General features: G+C 46.4%; 1 protein-coding gene across 1 annotated transcript in view; it reads right to left on the minus strand.

The window, feature by feature from the left end:
* Nucleotides 1-10638, minus strand: part of LOC146782890 (uncharacterized) — a 79974-nt gene extending 69336 nt beyond the window's left edge. The window contains exon 1 of the mRNA XM_085639353.1: nt 10560-10638. The gene's annotated coding sequence lies outside the window, so the exon portion shown is untranslated. The remainder of the gene's footprint in view (nt 1-10559) is intronic.
* Between the last annotated feature and the right edge of the window lie 12308 nt (nt 10639-22946).

Below are 22946 nucleotides of genomic sequence, written 5' to 3' on the forward strand. Positions count from 1 at the left end.
ACCATTGTTGATTATTCCTAGTCCGACCTTGGATGAATTCTCTGCCTTGACGATTAAAGTTAAATCCGGTTCTCCGGATGATCCCATGAGACCATCCCAATTCCGGGAATTTGCTGATAGCTGCTTCCCTGCTCTTCATGGTCTCATTAATTTGTCCTTCAGCACGGGTAGTGTCCCTAAAGCTTGGAAACAGGCGACGGTAATTCCAATACTTAAAAAACCCGCCCTTGATCCCACCAAGCCCGAACACTACCGACCTATTTCCCTTCTGCCTTGGCCTGCTAAATTAGCTGAAGCTCATGCTAACGCTATTTTATCCTCTCACTTGCAGGAAGCTAGTATATTGGACAATTCCCAAAATGGGTTTCGTGCTGGCCACAGCACAGAAACTGCCCTCCTGGCTGTGGTGGAGCACATCAGGCAGTTGTTGGATCGGGGCCAGACGGCGGCACTGATCCTGTTGGATCTCAGTGCCGCCTTCGATACGGTGTCTCACCAGATTCTTTTACACCGCCTGATGGAAGCAGGAGTGGGAGAGGTGGCACTTGAGTGGTTTCGCTCTTTTCTTGAAGACCGTGCCTTTAAGGTTTCCACCCCCCCTTTTGTTTCTGCTTCTCGCCCCATACTTCAGGGTGTTCCCCAAGGGTCGGCCCTGAGCCCCACCTTGTTTAATCTTTATGTTCAGCCATTAGCGAAGGTTGCCCATAGTTTTGGTCTCTCCTTAGTGTCATACGCCGATGACACGCAGCTGGCGGTGGCTCTTAATGGTGACCACAGCATGGATGCCTCCACCTTTCAGTCAGCTCTAAAAGCTGTGGCTGGCTGGATGGCGAACAATCGACTCCAACTGAATGCCTCTAAGACCGAGGTCATTATTTTTGGTAGGGACAATGAATTATGGGGTGATCAGTGGTGGCCGTCCGATCTTGGCCCCGTTCCTTCCCCTGTTACCGAGGTTAGAAACCTTGGGGTGTGGTTCGACCCTAAGCTTTCCTTTATTTCCCACACAAAACGTGTGGCTGGCACTTGTTTTGGTACTCTGCAGTGTCTCCGACCTATTTTTAAGTTCTTCGATGCGGAGACCAGACAGATTATTGTCCAAGCCCTGGTTCTCACCAGGCTGGATTATGCTAGCTCCCTGTTCCTGGGTCTGAATCAAGCCGAGTTATCTCGCCTTCAGAGAGTTCAGAATGCGGCAGCTAGGATGCTTGTTGGCCTTCCCAAATTTGTATCGGCCCGTCGGACTATTCAGGATCTTCATTGGTTGCCGGTGGGGCAGAGAATTAAGTTTAAAGCTCTCTGCTTAACTTTTAAGATTCTCAAAGCAGCCTCCCCACCCATCCTTGCACAGACTATCCAGCACTATGTTCCTGTCAGAGCTCTCCGCTCTGCTGGAGCTAATTTGGCCATCGTGCCACGCTTCCAAAAATCTAGGATGGGCGGACGCTCTTTCTCAGTTTTGGCGGCCACTCTTTGGAATTCTCTGCCTGCCCCTTTGCGCTCCATCCCTGAGTTGCTTCCTTTTAGAAAGGCTCTTAAAACTTTCCTTTTCACCACAATTTAGGTCCATCTCTTTTATCTTTTGTCGTGTTGTGTTTACTATTCTCCATAAGCGCCGGGACGCCACTTTGCTGCGGCATCCGTGCGCTATATAAAAGCATATAACATAACATATGGCCATGTCTAAACTGGGGTGGCATGGATTTAACCCAGATCTCTTGACTGGGGGTGAATGTATTGATTGGTTCTGCATTCCGTCCATCAATTGTGTGTCTTGTGTGTCTTTTACATGAATGTAGGTGCACACGACTGTAATGTACATGGATCTTGCTATTAGAAAATCCATTAGTCTCAGTTACCGAGTGTCAGTAGCCTTGGGTCAATTATTGGTTTTTTTTTATATATATTAGGTTCTAGACTATAAAGTGGGGGCATTGGTTACTTCTGTTTCTTCCTTGGGCTCATTTGGTGGACAGTGAGGATTAATTTGCATGATCTTGCATGGTTATAAATGTACGGACTTGGTTGCTGTTAGTTTACTTCGTCTCATTTTCAACAGATCTCCGTTGTCGGGCACTACCTTGCCCTGCGAATTCCCTTGTATTTCCTAGCTTATTATACTGGAGCACTTACACTGGACCACATCGATTTGTCTTTACTGAACTGTTGCTCGGTTTGACTTAGGTGAGATTGCGTTGTCTTTCGACTCTGTCATTTTCACGCTATCCTTTGTATGATGGGCTTGTATTCTATTGCACTTGTTGCGCTACAAACCCTCTCTGGTTTTTATTCTATGTCTGTCTTCCTCATGGCCTAGGTGACTGTGGTGCTTTTTTTCCCCTGCAACTACCTTACTTAGAGTGTTTATGTAGCAGGAGTGGCGTGGCCCTTAAAACGATCTATGTCTGCAGTGATTTCCCTGCACATTGTCTCTATTTACACTAATGTAACATGTCAGCAACTTCGGCATGGAACTTTAACATTTTAAATCTTCTGCTAATGGATCATGTGCCTCTGACTTTTAAATGTGACTTTTATATATGGATGTCCTGTTGATTTGTCGCATGTCTTATTATCATTGTCTTGGAATCTGTCACTTAAGAATTCCTCCTTAAAGCATACTAGTGTTTCTTGTCTGTATTCTTGTGTTTTTTCCCTTTTGTCTTTTTACAGTTTTTTATGTTTTGCTTTGTGTCCTATTATGTGTTTTTGATTTGTGTCCTTTTACTTGTCAATTTCAGCCCTGACGAAGTTTTCAGTGAGTGAACGAAACGCGTTGTCTGAGCTTAATGTGTCATTAACACTTGGAATATATTAATTAAAAATAAAGATTTTTCAAAATACAAGAGTATCTTGGACTTCTTTGCCTGGTGCACACCAACTTGCAGCTGCAACTTTCATGATCTGGAACACAGAGGCATCACGTAACGGCTGGTGCTGGGGTTTCAGTGCACAGGAACTTCGAATTTGGGAAACTTATGTAAGGTGCAGGGCTATTAGTCCGCTGTTTAAGCTTTGCTCTCTATATAAGATTAGTCAATCTCACTGCACCTCGTGAATGACTCAAATCTCAGTGCCGGGACACTCCATGGAGTAGCAGTGCGCTTAATACATGAAATTTCATTAATTAATATTCCTGGATGAGATGCTGCTCCCTGCCCTGTGAGGAACCACTGCTCCTGACAGGATGCTGGCTTCCTTCTCCACAGACAGTTTTAGGTTGAACCCTGGACCAGCTCTTCATCATCCTCAATCTCATGGTCTTCCTCTTCTGGGGTCACAGGCTCTGTATTCCGAGCTTCTGCCCAGGTTCTTAATACCTTTTGCAGCTCCAACTTCCTTGTGAAGCCTTTAGTAAACAGCTCACCCCCTTGCAAAATTCCTTGAGCTGGACAACAGTGTAGGTCTCCAACTTGGCCAGCTCAAAATCCATCTTTGCAGGTGCAGATGCTGCTTCCCCAGAGACATCATATATTTTTGTTTTTTTACTTTTTTATTGTTTTTTCACACCAACCAAAGATCGGTACATACATAATAAAGTCACTGTGGGAAATACACCTTCCAATACAGACATGCTTTTTTACATAATGCCATTCACCCCATGGCAAAATGGGGGTCCATGAAAAATAATCATTATACATTTCCTAGGAATAGTGAAAGATCAAGTTATGCATCGGGTGCAAGCAAACAGTGAACAGGGAGTGGGGAATGGAGTGACCTGGAACATTACCCCTAAGGGGGAGAAGCCAGCACCTCCGCCATCAACTGGGCCATCAGCGCCTGTCTGTCCCTCCGGAGTTCCACCATTGGGGAGATGCAGATGTCCCCTCTGTACCTATTCCATTTCCCCCACTTCTGGTCCCACTTTTTGGGGCAGCCCCTACTCTTGAATACTGATTTTTCAGCCACCATGACAATATCCATGTCCTTAGCCCAGTCAGCCAGGCGCGGAACTGTGGAGGACTGAGGAGGTTGGCATCGAAATATGCTTGGTGAAGGATCTTGAGTTGGAGCAGGCACAAGCGCATGGGGATGGCTATTTCTCAGGGTGAGGCTAGAGCGTCCCGCCACATGTCATCCTCTAGTTCACCCTGATCTCTCTCTCACTCCTCCCGAAGTTTCAAAAATCGGGTCGGGCGATTGTTGACCAACTTCTTGTAGGTGAGCGAGATGGGCTTACGGTCCATGGGATCCAACAACAGGCGGTCCTCCAGAGGGGACGAATCGGGGAGAGGACTATCTTTAGGCAGGGCCGAAGACACCACGTGAGAAATCTGTAAGTGCTTGAACGTCTCTGACGGAGCCAGTTGATAATTAGCTTGGAGCTCCGGGAACGATGCCAGCCTCCCCTTGACCCAGATATCTCTCACCGTGGAGATTCCGATCAAATCCCACTTGTCGAACCCTGGACAAGCACTGAGATGACCTAAAATATTGGGCTCCCACAGGGGAGTAGCCTTCGTCAGGCGCCTGCGCCATCCTAATTTTCTGGTGACTGCATGCCAGACCTCAACCGTGAGTGCCATGGGGCCTGTCAAGTTAAGTTTGCGGGGATTGGTGTATAGTGCTCTGTTGTAACTGCCCCGTACCAGATGCCAATGATGTGTGCGGAAATTGGGCTCGTCGCGAGGCTCAAACACCCAGCGATTGACCGCCACCAATTCGGACGCCTAGTAATACAGTCTAAGATCCGGTAAAGCGATGCCCCCATCATACCAACCCATGGTAAGTTTGCTCATTGTGATGCGCGGCCCTCCCATAGCAGTCCCCGCAGTATTCCATCAATCTGAGAAAAGTACGAATCTGGGATCGGGTTAGGTGTGTTCTGCAGCGCATAGAGAAAGCGTGGGAGCGCTAGCATTTTAAAAAGGGAAGCACGACCGAGAAGAGTTAACGGGAGAGAGCGCCAATGCACCACGTCTGATTTAAAGTGCTGAAGAGGTCCAAGTAAGTTGAATTTGAGAAAGATCAGGGTCAGGAGTAACGAAAATGCCCAAGTACCGAAAACCCTGAGGTGCCACTGGGATATTAAATCCCAGAGGATTCGCCGGGGGGGAACCCCAGAGCGCATACATCTGGGACTTAGACCAATTTATCTGATACCCAGAGTGAGCGCCGAATATGTGAAAGATGTGGAGCACCCGTCGCAGCGACCGTGCAGGGGAGGCCAGGTATAAGAGGATATCATCGGCGTACAGGGAGATACGGTCTTCGTGTGATTCCATCCACTTAAGTCTCCGTATCTCCTGATCACCCCAGACCCACACCGCGAGCGGCTTCAAGACAAGGGCGAAAAGCAGTGGTGACAGCGGGCAGCCTTGTCTCGTACCTCGATGAAGCGAGAAAGTGGCGGAGCGGAGATTATAGAGAACAATGTGAGCCGTGTGTATACAGTAGTCAAATCCAGCGAATGAATTTGGGTCCGAGCCCCAAACAGGCCAGAACGGCAAAAAGAAAATCCCAATCAATGGTGTCGAATGCCATCGAGGCATCCATCGATAAACGAATCGCGTCTTCCTCGATGGTGTGAAGCCTGCCGAGGACCCCATGCACCCGACGTAAGTTCCGAGCCGTATTCCTCCCCGGCATAAACCCGGACTGATCGGGATGGACCAAGTCAGCAATAAAGTGGAGAAGACGGTTTGCAAGAAATTTGGCCAGAATCTTAGCCTCAACTGTCAACAGGGATATAGGGCGATACGATGTGCACTCCTCCTATTCGGCTTATGAATGACCACTATAGCACCAGTGCGGATCTCTGCGGGTAGTACGCCTGACTCAAAACATTCAGTATATAGATTAAGCAAATGGGGAGCCAATAGTGTTGACATGGGCTTAAAGAGCTCAATGGGATGCCCGTTAGGGCCCATAGCCTTCCCGGAACAAACATCCTGTCACTGTAATGTCTGCCTCCAAGGTCTCCCCGTCCTGCGATGAAATAGTAGGGATATCGAGCGTAGCCAGAAGATCAGGAGACAGGGAGACCTGGGAATTGGGGGAGCTAGTGTACACCTCCTCGTAGTGACTAGCAAATATATCAGCTATGTGTTGGGGGTCAGTAATTAGGGTACCTTCCGAGGTTGCAATCGCATGGACCCATCTAGCGGCCTGCTCCCTTCGTTCCAGCCACGCCAAGAGTTTACCCTTCCTTTACCCCTGCTCATAAATCCTGTGTCTAGAGGCTAGCAAACGCGCCACGCCCTCTTCAAAGAGAAGCTGTCGATAGTCCTGTCTCTTGCGTGTCAGACTATGGCGTAGAACAAGGTGCGGGTCCCGGGAGACCGACTCCTCCAAACTCGAGACCTCGGCCTCCAATTCCGATACCCTCTTAGTCCGCTCCGCCCTGTGTCACACCATGAGTGATAAGGCCCTGCCTTTAATGACCGCCCGAAGGCCCCCCACAGCGTCCCTGTGGAGTCGACCGTATCAACATTTTCTGCTAAATAAAATTCAGCGTCCTTGCGGAGGGCATCTCTAATGTGTGGAATTTTCAGCGCCATGGGGTGTATGGAAATAGAGCATGGGTGTCCCCCCAGTCTGGGAGCCCAGAGTCGCCAGGATGGGGGAGTGGTCGAAGATACCACGAGCCAGGCAACCGGACCTTGTGAAGAGCCGAACATCTTGGGCGTGGGTGAATAAATAGTCTATCCTCGACTGACTACCGTGCACCCCGGATTAGAACGTGAAGCGAGTGTATGATGGGTTGAACCACCGCCAGATATCCACCACCTCCAGAGCATTCGCAAATTCGTACAATTGTGAACCTCTCGGCGGATCCCCTCGAGGAGGGAGGCTGTCCAGAGAACCGTCCATCGTGAGATTGAAGTCCCCACCCATCACCAACACCCCCAGCGGCAGGTCCAGCAAAAGGGTCCCTATGTTATGTAGCGTCAAGTGCTGCAGTCCGGGGGGGAGCGTAAACAGAGACAGCATTGACAACACGCCCTTCCCAGGTGCCCGAGACCACAGCATATCTGCCCAGGGGGTCAGTCCAGGAGTTATGAATGATGTAGGGGCAGCCCTTCCGAAGCAAAATCCCCACCCCCCCTGGAGCCTGAGGTGAAGCCAGAGTGAACCACCATTTTGTACCCTTTCCTATTCAGGGCGCCAAAGGAGTTGCCAATCAGGTGCGTCTCCTGCAATAACACCAGGTCAAGCTTGTTACGCTTAGAGTACTGCAATACAATGCCTCTCTTAATTTACCCGCCCAGTCCATTAACATTCAAAGTGGACATATTGTCAGACCATGTGTCATCACGTCCTATTAGTGGGAACCAAGTAATGTTGGATAGTCAAGCATGGCTGTGTGAAGCCGAGGCGGGAGCCCCATGTGCCAATGGCCAGTGAATGGCGTAGGATAGTGGAGAGGTGAACAATATCGTGTACCGATGTGAAACAAAACAAAGACAAAAACAACTGGCATACCTGCGAGAAAAACAATACCAAGAATACTGCGGCTAACGGGGTTAGATCAATCACCCAGTCCGTCATCATTTGCTTTCTAGACCCCTTGGAGGAAACATGCCAAAACAAAAACAATACTAAAAATAACACCCCAAAACACCACCCATCCACACCCTCCCCCCTCCCCAACGTGTGATCCCCACCTCCCTCCACCCTGCCTCCCTGCTTGGCGGTAACACAACCTCCTGCCCCCTCAACTAGCAGATTGCCTATCGTCCACCCTTCCGAGAGCTCGCGGGACCATATGGCCAAACCGAGCAACTAACCCCAAAGAATCAATATCTGCCCCAACATTGAACCAGAACAGCCAGAACGTATTTGCATAAAAAACACTGTCAAGGGCCAAGCATATGCCACACTAACCCACACATGGTCTGCGGGAGGACAGGTAGGAGTTCCGGTCCACAACAACAGCTAGGACAGTCTCTCTTCGGATGACACCCATCTGATGCAGTATGAACAGTTACGTCAAATCCCAATGTACACCGTCCAACCAGAGTTAGTGCCCCCTCCCATGGAAAACATACAGACCAGTCATTCGGCACCACCTGCAGCCTCCTCCAGAAGCCTGGGTATCACCGTTCATCCTCGCACCCCGGGCCTAGCGGCCACGTCGGCCCACCGTTCGCCATCCCCCCAGCCAGTCCCAGGTCTCTTCTGGAGTGGTGAAAAACCAGGATTTTCCCTCCGCTTCAGAGACATCATTTTAGGAAAAAATAAAAATGTCAGTTACGGAGAATTGAAAAGGGTTTGAATTGGTCTAAATATGGAGTAGCAGTGTACACTAAGTCGCCATACGTACAGCACAAACATGAGTCATATCATCACCGCTGATCACCACTGCTAGAAATTGAGTTTCTGGTTGGCAGAGCCATGCACCCTGTCCAAGCAGGGACCACAATCCTTGTCAGGGTAAGCCAGATACACACTTTAAATTAACCTGTACTCACCCTCTGGTAGCTTGGCAAAGAGCAGGAAGGCTTAACTTTAAGAGGCAATGTGTAAAGTATTTGTGCAACACTTCAAACAGTAACAGTGAAAACACCTCAAAGAGATTCCACTACAGTTTAGAAAAATAGATTATGATTTTATAAATAAAAAAAGAACAAAATGACAAAAACCCAGAACGCCTAGAACATTCTGTATAAGGGCCAAGTTCATTTGGCAAGATGTTATTTGTTTGGCTGCTCAGCGACCGGGCCATCATAAAAAACAATAGCATCCTGGCTGGGGCTTTCGTCAAGGTAATATGGAGGGTGCTATTATATATATGGCATCAAGCCTTTGTATAGACAGAGGAGCATTTTGCTAGCACTGCGAGGTCAGAATTCCAGCCCGGCTGATTCCTGTTTACCTTCTTGAGGAGGAATGCCACGCTTTCAACCAACACGGATACCCTGATGACACTTACCCACAGGTAATGGGGAGTTAGACCACCGAACAGGTATATGGCAGATCACTCACCCTAGGCAAAACTAGATTAGGGAAGTGCTAAGTGGGAGTACACTATACACAGTACTTATATGTCAACATATATTCACTGTTCTAGCACAATGATGGAACTGTTTATCTTTTTCACTATTCTCATAATGCTAATTACATTATTCCTTCTATTGATTATTTCAGCACACACATTTTACTAAAGAATAACAATGCTTCAATTAATAAATAACAACCAAATAAAAATTGAAACTACAGATTGTGCATTTCTTGTGCACTTCTTTGGGTATGCATGAGTGACCAAACAAAAGGGTTCTAATTCTGTTAGCATGATTCCTTGTGGAGTCAGGGCTGTCATGTTCTGAGGTTGCATAATCCATCTGCTACCTGAGCAGGTTTGGGGTACAGATGATGCACTGTGAGCTAGCAGGAGTTAGGCCAACATATCCTGAGGGTGTGCACGGAATCAGATTGGCATAATCCTGACGCACAGTTTTTACTGAGCAAGTATAAGGCGTACAACAGGGAGCAGCCAATATTTTATCTTGGGTTCCTATTTAATGGACCACCTGACTCGCTTTTGTATGTATGAATGTTTCGCGACTGCAATTGCAGTCACAATACACTTGCAATTTACCACCTTCTTCAAGTAGGTGGTAAACCATTCGCAAACTGGAAGGGGTCACTAGGGGACACCTTCCCCTTTGTGAATGGGTCAAAGAATATTTTTCAAGGGCAGGCAGTGGTCCCTGGGACCACTGCCTGCCCTTAAAAAAATGAAACTAAGAAGTTTCATTTTTCTTTTTTTTTTAAATGCATCCCATTTTCCTTTAAGGAAAACGGGATGCATTTAAAAAAAAAACTGCTATATTTAAAGGAGTCACAGACATGGTGGTCTGCCGAACCCAGCAGGCCACTATCCCTGTGAGTAGACAACTGTGTTAAGGGTTTTAGTGTATAGGAAGTGTGTATGGGTGAGCAGGTCGGTATGGTGCTATACAGGAAGGGGAAACCCCTGTAACCCCTCAATATGTGTAGAGAAAACCCTACAGCAAAATGATATAGTGTTATCTTGTACACACATACAATCGAAATACATAGATACAACTTTAAACACCAGTAATATATATAGAGTTCTTTAGTGATACTGGATATTCGTTATTCTTATGAAAAACGAAACCAGCCGACACGTGTTTTGTCGGGGAAGAGTGGAAAAACATAAGGTGTGAGTACATAGCATGGGGTGACTGTTGCCCGTGAACATGCACCCTCTCCATTAACCACGAGAGGGTCACACCAACACCCGTGGAAACCCAAAAGGACACAACCCATATGTGGGTGTACATAGTTGACAATACATGTTTTGTATGTTAACATCGGCGAATTCATCAATTGACTATAGGAAGGAGCAAAGTGAAAAACAATAAGATCAGAATCCTATCTGGGCGTAGCGGCAAGTGAGACAGTGGTGGAATCATCCAAGTGAGATAGTAAGAGTTCTTGAGGGAACCAGTGACACAAACAGTGCAGTGCTGATGGAGGGGTTTTCGTGCAAGAGAGCTAAAAAAAGAGATTGTAGGAACTAGAGAACAGGGAGAAAAAAGGCAAAGGTTCATGAAAGAAGTAAAAAGAGTATAAAACCAATAAGAAGGTACCTGAGAAAAGTTGAATGGATGAAATGTAATCTACAGAAATCAAGGGAGAAACGAAAATGTCCCAGAGTAAGATATCAGAACAGGCCTATAAAAAAAGGGGATAAGCCATATTTAAAAATATTTAAGTGTGGTCCATGTGAATTCTTACCCCGCAACCGGTGATAATTCCAACCCGGCTGGGTACAAAGTTGCAAAGAACAATAGTAGGACAGCAGAGTAAGTCTATTATGGAGAATAAATGAAAGAGCTGTAACTATGGTGATCGTAATGCTCACTGAAGCTAGCGTACTGGCGTGGAAGATCAAAAGGAAGGGGAAAGTACCTGTATGGAAACTTGTAGAAGTGGTCTACTCTGTGGAAAAAGAAGGGAGAGTTTAGGGAGGTGCCGAGGAACCAGATTAACAGCAAACGACTGAGGAAGTGGAAAAAATGAACTGAAAGGATCTCTTACTGGCGTGCCGGTGATAATTCCAACCCGGCAGTCAGCACATGTCAAAATAGAGAAAACGAGTCTGAGTAGGAGAGCTGAGGGTAGGAGAAAAGGGTATCCATTACTGATACGCTAAACACGAGGTATGTGAATGAAGGGTTGCACACACAAATACGATGTGCACTAGGCCACAATCTCACCTTGGCTAAAACTGTCACTTATGTATACGTGCCGTGAGTAAGAGATGACAAATAGTCCAAAAGTAGTGTATCTTAAAGAATATTTTAAAAGCTGTATTAGGGCCAAGGCGCTAGTGATACTCGTAATCAATTAAAAGTACCAACGCATAAATATTGTACAGCGTATCACTTACTGAAATCCTATGTAGATAAGATCCAACCGAAATGCGGTTAAAAGTGAATGTCAGAATGGTGATAGCAAAACGGCAGAACACGGGTGTGTGTTCTCCTTGCTTGTCGCTGGATAGAAAAACAAAACAAAGAGGGACCCAAGTAATGGAAATGGCCAGAGCCTATAGTCCCTTTAACTGGGCAGTAATCTAAAATTAAATATGTTGAAGATGGAGTACGAGGAGTTTCAGGCGCAAAAAGTACTTACTAAAGAGGAAAGACGATCGCGCATCCTGGCGGCATCTATTCCATCGCGTGTGTGGCTAAATACGAACAACCCGGAAGTGATTAAGTAGTCACTTGAAGGATAACAACTAGAATGTGTCTAAGATTATGAATACGAAAACCGGAAGTCTCGAAAAAAGTATTCGATTGAGTCTTACTAAGTAAACAGATTGAATGTAATGCTGAAAAAAAAGGGGTGGGGGGTTTATGGTATAGGTAAACTGAGAGCGAAAATCACAGGCAAAGGCCAGTGTAATGATTGAAAATTGGTAACCCCAGGGTGACAACTCTCTATTGGAATATAAAGAGTACCAAAAAAAAAAAGTAAAGTGAAGCGCGGGAGGAAGTGCATGCACGGATAAATGTCAGGAAGGTAAAAGGAATGAATAAATCAACTATAAAATGTGTGAAGGGAAATCTGGAGAAACTGCGATAAAAAATTGAATACAAAAACAAAGCAAAGGGAGAGTAGAATAAAGATGAAAGAACACAGAAACCTTCCAGATGAAATGCCTAAAAGAACAAGTAACTGAAGTGCAGAGTAATAAAAGTAATAAAGACAGGAAAAAAGACAATTGTTCAATCATAGTGTTGACATTTTAGGAGAGTTCAATGTCAGTTCGTATGTATAATACTTATCATAAATTCCCACTGTATATCGATGGGAGACATGAAGTAAGAAAATAAGAACATAAACAATAAAAGGGCATACAAATCTAGACTTGTTATGTATATGCTTCTCATCGGTTACATGTGCATAAGAAATAAGCACATGGTGTGTTGTACATTAAAACTTATGCGCCCAAATTAAGTTCGTTTGAGAATTCAAACCAAGTTTCATACGTAAAGGGAAATGCAGTAAGTTATTGCATGAGTAAAATATTATGGCAGTCGTATAAAAAGAGTTAAAGGTTGCGAGCACTGTTAATACATATATCATATCACGATGAAAGTGCATTTATGTTTAGAGAAGTGTTGGTGTGACCCTCTCGTGGTTAATGGAGAGGGTGCATGTTCACGGGCAACAGTCACCCCATGCTATGTACTTACACCTTATGTTTCTATCATTCCCAGCCCTGAAGAGTCGTGGGATTACTCTTCCCTGACTAAACACGTGTCAGCTGGTTTCGTTTTTCATAAGAATGAAGAATATCCAGTATCACTAAAGAACTCTATATATATTACTGGTGTTTAAAGTTGCATCTACGTATTGCAAATTGTATGTGTGCACAGGATAACACTATCCCTGCGAGTGCTAGTCATTCCTAATAGGGTCATAAATTGTGCCTGCCTCATTAAAATTAATGAGGCATGCAATTTGCGACCCCATTAGGAATCGCAAACAGTGTCTGAAACACTGTTGTACATCCCAATTTGAGAGTCGCAATTGGTGGGTCGTACATCTGGTCCTACGTCTTGAGGGGTGAAGGGAGTGGTTCTCTTACTCAACACCAGGTCAGCGGTCAAGCACCATCATGAGCTCTTTGTCCTGCTCGATTCTGAGAAGCCTGACTTACTGCTCTTGACCGAAACCTGGTTCTGTGATTCCTCCCTCCCCATTCTCTTGGCTACCCTTCCCCCTCCCTACGTCGCCTTACGCGCCGACCGCCCGGCGGGTAGGGTAGGCGGTGGTGTGGCGTTAATCGCCCGGTCGGAATTGAATTTTCAAACCCTTCCCTTTCCCCCCATTCCCTCCACTGAATTCCTTACAGTTCGCTCCCTCGTCTTCTCCCCCCCTATTACTTGTCTTCTAATGTATCGCCCTCCCCAGTTTTCCCCTCTGTTTCTGCCGGCATTTCAAGACATGCTGGCCAATATGGTGATTAACTACGCCCCGGTCTTGGTGTTAAGGGATTTCAACTACTGGCCCTTGGACACTTCTGAGTGCACTGCCTCGAAAGAATTCACGGAGTCTCTTCTATCTCTGAATTTTGTGTCACACATCTCTGTCCCCACTCACTCTCACGGTCACATACTTGACCAGGTTTGGTCCCTCAACCTGCCTGTTTCCCCGGTGACGGTCTCCCCTTGTCTCTGGTTCGATCATGCCCTTATTTCTTTCTCCATCTCTCTCAACCCGGTATCCAAAGTCCTACACGCCAAAAATACCTGGGCGCGGAATTGGAACAGAGTTGATTTTCCCACATTGACCTCTCACCTTCGGAACTCTATTCCGACCCTTTCTGGTCTTCCGTCCGACTCTCAAGCCAACACTATTAATACTTGGTTGGCTAGAGGTTGTGACTCAGTGGCTCCCCTGCGTCGCATTTCCGTCCGGCGACCCAAGGAGTCGAACAGGTGGTTCAATGACCATCTAAAAGAGCTAAAACTGTCTGTTCGACAGGCAGAGAGGCACTGGAGAAAAAATTACTGCCCCTTATTCAAAACCCTCTACCTTACATCACTTGCCGAATACAAGACTGCAATCCTCGCCGCTAAAACCTCCTATTTTTCATTAAAAATAATGTCAGCTGAGAATAAACCCAGGGAAATCTTCGGTATAGTGAATGACCTGGCCTATTCCGACAGAGTTTCACCCCAAATCCCCCCATCCCAGCCTCTATGCAACCAAATTAACACTTATTTTCTTGACAAGATCGCTACCATCAAGGCCAACATCCCCCCCCCTCGTCTACCTTTGTTGATCCCTTCCCCCCACTGTCCAAACTCATCTTACCTCCATCCCTCCCCTCACTGAGGAGGTATTTCTGGAGATACTCCCCAAAGTCAAGTCTGGTTCCCCGGCAGACATCTGTCCGGCGCGAATCCTGCAACAAATTTACTCCTCCTCCCCTGAACCCCCCATCACTTTCCTCAATAGTTCTCTAGCGCAGGGAGTAGTGACCCCCGTGCTCAAATCAGCTACCATAGTGCCCATCTTAAAGAAGCCTGGCGCTGACCCGTCCATCTCAGCCAATTATCGCCCCATTTCCCTGCTGCCCTATCTGGGCATGGTGCTGGAGCGCCATGTCACCGCGGTATTCAGCGCCCACGTAGAGGCCAATGGGGGACTGGCCTCCCGCCAGGCTGGCTTCCGACCCAGGCACTCGACTGAATCAGTCGTGGTATCAGTCCTTGACAACCTCAGGAAGGGTATGGATCATAACAAACACCAGGCGCTGGTACTCCTCGATCTCTCCGCCGCATTTGACACGGTGGACCATACCATCTTACTGTCCCGTGTCAAGGCGGCTGGAATTGAGGGATCAGCCCTGGTGTGGCTTTCCTCCTTCCTGAGGGACCGTACCCAGGCGGTCCGGCTGGGAGACTTCACTACCACCCCACTTCCCGTCACTTGTGGTGTTCCCCAGGGTTCCTCTCTGTCTCCCTTACTATTCAATCTCTATATCTCTTCCCTCATCTTCGCTCTCCAGCAGCTGGAGGTTACCGTGTACAATTACGCGGATGACCTCCAGCTCATCTTTGACTTATCCTCTTCTCCCTTCTCTGTCTCTAGCTTCCAGTCTACCATGACATTCATCAGGGACTGGATGAACCACAACCATCTCAAGTTGAACCCGGATAAAACCGAGTTGGTTCTCACCGGGGGTTCTTCCAGTCCCTGGAATTCTCTCTTCTGGCCCTCCTCTCTTGGTCCCGCCCCCATTCCTTCTACCACGGTCAAAACATTGGGGGTCAAAATGAACAATCAGCTCACCCTCCACTCTCAAATCAGCTCTGTAGTCTCTTCCTGCTTCCTCACCCTCCGAACTATCCGCACTGTCTCTCGCTTCTTTTCCCCCCAGGCACTCAAAATGATCATAGCCGCATTGGTAATATCCCGGCTGGATTACGCCAATGCCCTTTACAACGGCATACCAGCATACAGCCTGAGGAGGCTCCAGATGGTCCAAAACCAGGCTGCTCGGTTGGTCTTTGGTCTCCCACGTTACCACCACTCCACACCCCTTCTCAGGGAGCTCCATTGGCTCCCTGTCAAGGAACGCTCCCTTTTTAAAACCGCATGTACGGTTTTCCAGGCCCGCCAAGGCACTGCCCCCGCCTTTATTTCTTCATTAATAAAAGAATACGTTCCCACCAGAGAGCTTCGCTCTTCTTCCAAGTCCCTCCTTCAAATCCCACGCTTCAGACGTAAAAAGTGGGGAGGGACCAACTTCTCTACCTTGGCCCCCACTCTCTGGAACTCCCTCCCTGACCATCTCCGGGCGGCTACCCATTATGTGCCCTTCCGCAAGGAACTAAAAACGTTTCTGTTTAAACAGGCCTTCCCTGTTTAACCTCCCCCCCTTGCTCTCCCATAGGCTCCTACTTTGCCTCTGTTGCCAATACCCTCCACTAGCGCCAAGAAACCGTTCGGTGCACGCTGCGCTTTATAAATGTTTTAAATTAGAAATTAGAAATTAGGTGAAAGGTAAGGCAGGTACACATGTGTCCCCTGCCCAGGCAGTAAGGAATACCCATGTTTGTTTTCACTACTTATGAGGGTTGTTCTACCCATAGGCTTACATGGGGAAATTGGTGAAGTTACTTCAGGCTGCAATAGTGAATTGCAGTCTCATGATGTTTCCTATCATTGGATTTGCTGCGACAACCCCTTGCTAATGGTCTGGGTGGCTTTGTCATGATTCACGTAGAAATGCCAATACTAGAAATTGGGTATTTCTATGATCTAAAACTCTTTGTGTGGCTGGGTGCTTAGCTCCAGTCTATACTGAAGGTTAGGAGAGCACATATAGGCATTACCCAGTGACAGCTAAAAAACACTGGGCATGCAACTGGAATAAAGCAAACACATCTTTGTGTTTGCCATGCAACTGGAATTACAGACCCCTGCCATTTGTCGGCCGATTGGAGACATTGGAGAAAGAGGTTTCAACACTTAGCCTTTGGAGCCAGATCATGGCCCCACTAAAAATGAAGAACTGCATTCCATGGCGTCATGGCAGGCAGGACTAAACTTTAGGGGACACATCTGTGGTTCAAAGGTAGGCTTTGTTGTGCACAAGGAGGATTACTGCCAATGAAAGGGATCACGTGCCCTTCCTAAATAGTGTCTGGCCTGGGCCTACTGCCTGCTGCTGTGTGGCACCCTGAAGTGTGCTCTCCAAGAGCTTGTTGAGTTTGCCCCCTTTTCTTTCGGAGGTCGCAGGGAAATCAAAGATCCCCTAGGAGAGACCCAAACTGTCTACGTCTGACACCTGGAGTACGGTGAGCTCTATAGTGCCCAAATCGTCTGCTGTAATCCAACTGGAAACGCGGTGTGTGCGAGAAACTAAGAATTGTGTCTGGAGACTGGATTGCTTTATGCGGAGCCCCAAAGATTAACCTGCATCTAAGGTGTATGGCCCCCGCATTGCAGGGACCTCGGCACGCATAAGCGTCTTGTTGATGGTGAGTGGATTCACCGTTTGTGGGATCCAGCATGGCCAGCTTTGTTGATCATGCCGCACCTCTCTCGTGTGACACGCCGACTGCATCCTCATTGCTTACGTCGTCCAATTCACAGGTTATGGCCCTTGGAGGTGGGGGAGTAATGGTAGCAGTGCCTCATTCTCCCTCCTGAGGCATTGCTGAACTTGCGCATGTGGGTGTGACCATATCAACTTGCACTGGACGTTGTGCCTCATTTCCATGGAGGTACGGAATTTGCAACTCTTCGTTGTGTGTGTGATCGGAACTCTCTAGTGCGACCAATATCAAGGTGAACAGGAAGCTGCTCCTCATTTCCAGGGAGGTACGGAAGTTGCAATTCTTCATTGTGATTAACTGGAGTTGTCTGGTGCGGCCAACATAGAAGTGCACTGGACGTTGTGTCTGATTTCCAGGGAGGTACAGAATTTTCAACTTTTTATTGTGTGTGACAGCAATGGTCTGGTGCGACCCATATCATCGTGCATCAGACGCTGTGCCCAAACTACCTGGGTGCAGCTCTGATTGACTTGTACCTGACGGGGTGCCTACTCATTCTGAGATGCCCACTGATTCATTCTGTAATCGTTCTCTTTCTTGGCCTTTAGCACAGCAGACCAGCTGCCCTGTCCTCACCCGGCCCTCCCTGACAACATTGTGTGGCCAGGTAGTTTTGCTTGGCTCAGGTCTGTATGTTGAGAGTGATTGAATGGGCTGGAGGAACGCTTCTGAGAATGATTGGAAGCGGGTCAAGAGACTGTGTGAACCACCCTGTGCTTTGCAGACTGGGCTAGTGCCTGAAGGCCCTTGTGGATCCCTTTAGTGTGACCAGCTATTACCCTCAGCCCGTTACCGCTCCACATTCTGTGGGTGAACTTCTTGAGTGACTGTCAGACCCCCTTTGATGTCTTTTTTTTTTTTAAACATTTTTTATTGATTTTCAGGGTTTCACAATAAAAATAACACAATATTAAACATTTGTAGCATCCTTATTCTTTACATATCGCACCTTGGTTCGTATATAATACAATTCCGTCGCTACATAGATACATTCTTTTGTACCCTAGGATAAGTGTTCCAAGTCCTGCCGGGGTATCTACCCCCGTTATTAGTAATGTCTTTGCAGTGTTTATGCCTTTGAAACAATCCCCAACTCCCCCACCCATTCCACCCCGTCTCACTTTTGTGTCTGTACCCTGTGCGTTTTGCATTTTCGATTGTATACTCAACCCTTTCTGTGTAGATATATTATACAACACCTTTCCCATGTACTATCAACAAAAATCATCTGGCGCCCTTCTTTGTGGTCAGTGATGTATTCTGTGTAGGGTCTTAGGCTTCGCCTACCGATTTTATTGCTTCCATCATTATATCCCATTCCATCGCTATTGGTATTTTTCGCAGCCCCTTAAGTTCTTCTGTACGTAATGCCGCGCTCTCTGCAGCGCCCCATTTCACCATTTCCGAATGCCATATCAGTATGTCTGGGGGTCTCCGCGATTTCCAGCGCATAGTTATATTACGCTTAGCTAGAATGAGCGCTAAATCTATAAAGCGGTATTGCACTTTATGCCTTGAGGCTTGTTTGTGGAGCCCCAAGATGCATTCCTCCAGTGTATTCTGTATTTCCCTGTTTGTCGCCTCCCCTATCCTCTGTTGGACAGCGTCCCGGTATCCCCGCACTTTGGGGCAGGTCCACAACATATGCAATAGGCACGCTCCCTCTAATAGACATCGCGGGCAGTAGTGTGGGGTATGCGGGAACGGTCGATTTAATTTGTGTGGGGTAAGATAAGCACGATGCACTATCATTGTCTGTATGAATTTGAACTTTGCGTTCCTAGATGTCTTCCGTGGGTGTTCCAGTATCCGCGTCCATTCTCTTTCCGTGATGGCTTTACCTATGTCCCTCTCCCATGCATCCCTCAGTGTAGTAAGGTTGGCTGCCGTATGTACGCTAAAAACCGGTGTAGATCCATCGGATAAGGTGTCTACCTCTCCCCATATAATATATCGTCCTAACTAGCTCATTGGTTATGGGTACCTGTCTTTGCGGGGCCCAGTGTGTCCTAATGTATCTGAGCAATGCAGCGTGTATTATATATAAATGTGCCGGGGCCCCAGTTTCATCTACGAAGGTGTCATGATCTAATAATGTGCCATCGCCAAAAAGATCTGCCATCGTGCTAACTCCTGCATCCAACCAGGGCTTCAACCTGCCTTTCGTAAGCGTGCCTCCTGGTAGGGGAGTCCCCAATAAGGGAATGTTTCCTGCGTATGCTGGGGGGGCCCGTGTGTAGTGTATCGCTGCCTTCCAGCAGCAAAGCGCCGTGGCCAACAATGGGGGAAGGTCGCCCCGTGGTCTCTCCTTTGATGTCTTAATCGACCTTACTACCTGCACCACACCTGATTCCCTGGGAACCTGATCAAGTGTGACTCCGGCCTTGTGAGTACCTGGAGGGGGGGGGACAGGCTGTCTCCACTCGGTGGTTTGGTTGTAGGATAGTCGTTCTGAAGTTTAGGGTGGAGGGAGGCTTGTGGCCACTGGGTCTGCAGCATTGATTTCATTGATCTGCTGGGTATCAACTGCACCGCATTCGGGTCCGGACAGCGCATGTGTGCAAGCGTGTCCAGTACGGACTTGTCTGATTTCTGTTGCATTGTGTATCAGTGCGGAGTGAGAGAAAGTGTGTGTGTGTGCGCACGTGTGGGAGTGATTGTTGGTGAACCACCCAGTATCCATGAAACTGGTTGGCAGTTTGCCTGATATGCTGATTTCTTACCAGAAGAGCATTACGTTTGAGATTGGTTTTCCCCGCACGGCCTCGGCCCACAGTGATGCTAAAAATTGGTATAATTTGGTGTATGTACATATTTCTGATATCGTTGTGACCCAGGGTGTACCCTCTAACTGTGAAGTATTGAGTGATAAGAACTGCTAGTGTGGGCCCAGTGTAGACAACGTGATACACCACATAAGGATGCTGGGGAGGGGTGTAAAATAGGATCTTTCCCAAGTGAGCATATTGTCGATGTCTTTCAAACATGGTTGGTTCTAGTACTGCTAGTAGAAATTCCAAATTCGATTCATGTTAATTATTATGGGTGTTGAACCCAAACGTTATCTACCTACATCACGTCTGAAGTCTCTTTTGTGACGCTCAAGGTATTTATTGTCAGGGAGTGCTGAATGACAATAGTTCCCAATGCCCCTCTCAATCCGCTCCGCAAATCGATAATGCGAGTTGGCAGGAGGTCACCAAGGGGGAAAAGGGGATGGGGATAAGAAGAGACTGCCTGGTCCACCCTGGTCTCCTTCCTTCTGGTTGTTGCTGTCTGTATGGTCTATTTGGTTGTTGAGGTCAGTAGACTAAAAGGGAACATAACATATATATAGAAATTCAGCTTTCGCTTCTAGCTATTAATAACTTAACTCTGGCCTTTAGCATATGTGTATGGTTACATACCCAGATTAAATCAGCAAAGTGCCCCTCTTCTGCGATAGTGTATGTATTTCTTAGATCAGTGTAGGCTTAGTAGATACATCTTCTTTTTCTCTTTAAATACAGGTTATTAAGGAAAAGAACAAACTCAAGGAGAGATTTCTATCTTGAGCAAGGTAAGACACTTCGTATTGCTATTTTGTTCTTTAAAATTACTCAAACAATTTATACTGAATTTTTGTACTTAAAATGCTAAAGATACACATAGCTTGTAGTACGAAGCTGCAGAAACGATGCAGCAGTAAGGAGTTTTGAAAATGACTGGAAACACTGCTCTTTTTGTTATCACTAAGAGCTCAGGATGCACTTTAACACCTTCTCTCGTTGACAGCTGCAAAGCAGAGACACTAATCTCTGTTCAGGTTTACTTGCTCTCTTCTTTTTTGACAGCTGCGAAGTAGAGACACTGCCCAGTTACTTTAATGCACTTTACAGAGAATAAATGGAAAACTAGGAACCGTCCATAACCAAACATGGAGACTCCTTAAAAGCACACTAGTCTCCTGCAGCGCAACATAAATAATCTCAGGTCATGAAGGAAACTAGAACAACGACCACACACGACGTTTCTACCCTCACTAAACTAACATGTCAGAGCATAAAAGAATACTTCCTACCATGTAAATTGCCTCAGTGAAGTGCACAGAGTGGAATTCTTGCATCATGAACATTCCACTCTGAGCTTCAGAGGGAGACCCTAGAAACACTAGACCGGGGTTCTTCAATGTGCACTTTGGCAGCCATGTTGGAGTTCCTCTTCCTCCACTTTATTCTCCAGTGATTTGATTTAACCCCTTTTGTAGAGTAAGGAGTTCTTTGAAAAAGGGTTGAATTAACTGTTTTAGCCCTGAGTCTTAGGGCCAAATGTATCAAGCTAAATTGCGATTGCAAACGCTGAAATTCGCAGAATTTCAGCGTTTGCGATCTCAATTTAGCTGTGTGCAATGTAGGAAAGAAAAACCTACTCGCAAAATAAGGAATCACAAAATTTGCGATTCCCTATTTTGCGCAAGCATTTAGAGAATCCCAATGTGCGATTCCCTAAATGCTATTCTAGTAGCCATTGCAAATTGTGATATTGCTGTAAGGAATCGCAAATTACCACCAACAACTTCAAGTTGGAGGTAATTTGGGATTACCTTGAAAAATTCACTTTTTAGCATTTTTCAAAGTGCTATGTGGCACACATGCACATTTCAGGTGTGCACCCTTGAAATTGCGCAAGCAATTCCCATTCATTCCTATAGGCATCTTGGCTAATAGAAATGAATGGGAAGCCATTCCTTATTTGCGACTCGCAATTTGCAACTCGCAAATGAGGAATGTGTAGGAATCGCAAAAATTAATGCGATTACTACCTACATAGAATTTTGCGAGTCTTTAATAGCGATTCTCTAAAAATCGCTATTACGGAGTCGCAAACTGCTAGAATGATACATCTGTCCCTTAGTGTCTTGGGAACAGTCCTGACGGCACGCCCCTCGCACAGGAGATTCTATCAGTCGAGGTATGTTTAGAAATTTCTGATGAAAGGCGTTGATTAGACGAGGAGCATGAACATCAGAATGCAATTCCCAAGATCTCTCCTCAGGACCATGGCCCGTCTAATCAATTAAGTAGTATATCTGACACTTAACTTCTTTTGAATCCAGAATTCGTTTCACTTCAAATTCTAGGTTCCCCTTGACTTATATGGGTGTTGGAGGTAGAATCCTTCTCAAGTTTGGGGAGTTCCTTATTAACAGCGATACATGGAACACTGGATGGATTTTAACACAGGAAGGTAGAGTTAAATTAAAGGTAACTGGATTTATAATTTTCTCTATAGGAAATTGCCCTATAAAACGAGGTTGAAACTTCCTGGTACCTTTGAGTCTGAGGTTTTTTGTATTAAGCCATACCAAATCTCAAGCCTTAAGTTCTAACCCTTTTCTCCTTTTTTGGTCTGCATACTATTTGTATTTCTCCTTAGCCTGTGCTGAATTTTCAACTGCTAACTTATGAACTTGTGTCAGGTGCTTAACTATATCCCTGACTGCTGGTACTGTGAGTTCTCGGAGTTCTATTAATGAGTTTGGATGCATACCATAGTTTAAGTAAAATGGCGAATAACCAGTAGACACATTTTAGGCATTATTATGTGCGAATTCCGCCATCCAGAGAAACTCAGCCCAGTCTCCCTCTTGGTCCATTAAGGATAACCTCAAGTATTGGTCTAACTCCTGGTTTGTTCTCTCCGTCTGCCCATCGGTTTCTGGATGGAAGCTAGTGAAAAATCTAGTTTCAATTTTGAGGCCCTCTGTGAAGGCCTTCCAAAAGTGTGGCAAGAATTGTGGGCCTCGATCTGAAATATTCACTTGTGGAATGCCATGCAACCTTACAATGTGCTGGCTAAATTGTTTTGCTAAATCCTTTGCTGTAGGGATAAAGTGGGCCATTTTAGTGAATG

Source organism: Triturus cristatus, chromosome 12 (assembly GCF_964204655.1).
Source record: "Triturus cristatus chromosome 12, aTriCri1.1, whole genome shotgun sequence".
Taxonomy (NCBI): Eukaryota; Metazoa; Chordata; class Amphibia; order Caudata; family Salamandridae; genus Triturus; species Triturus cristatus.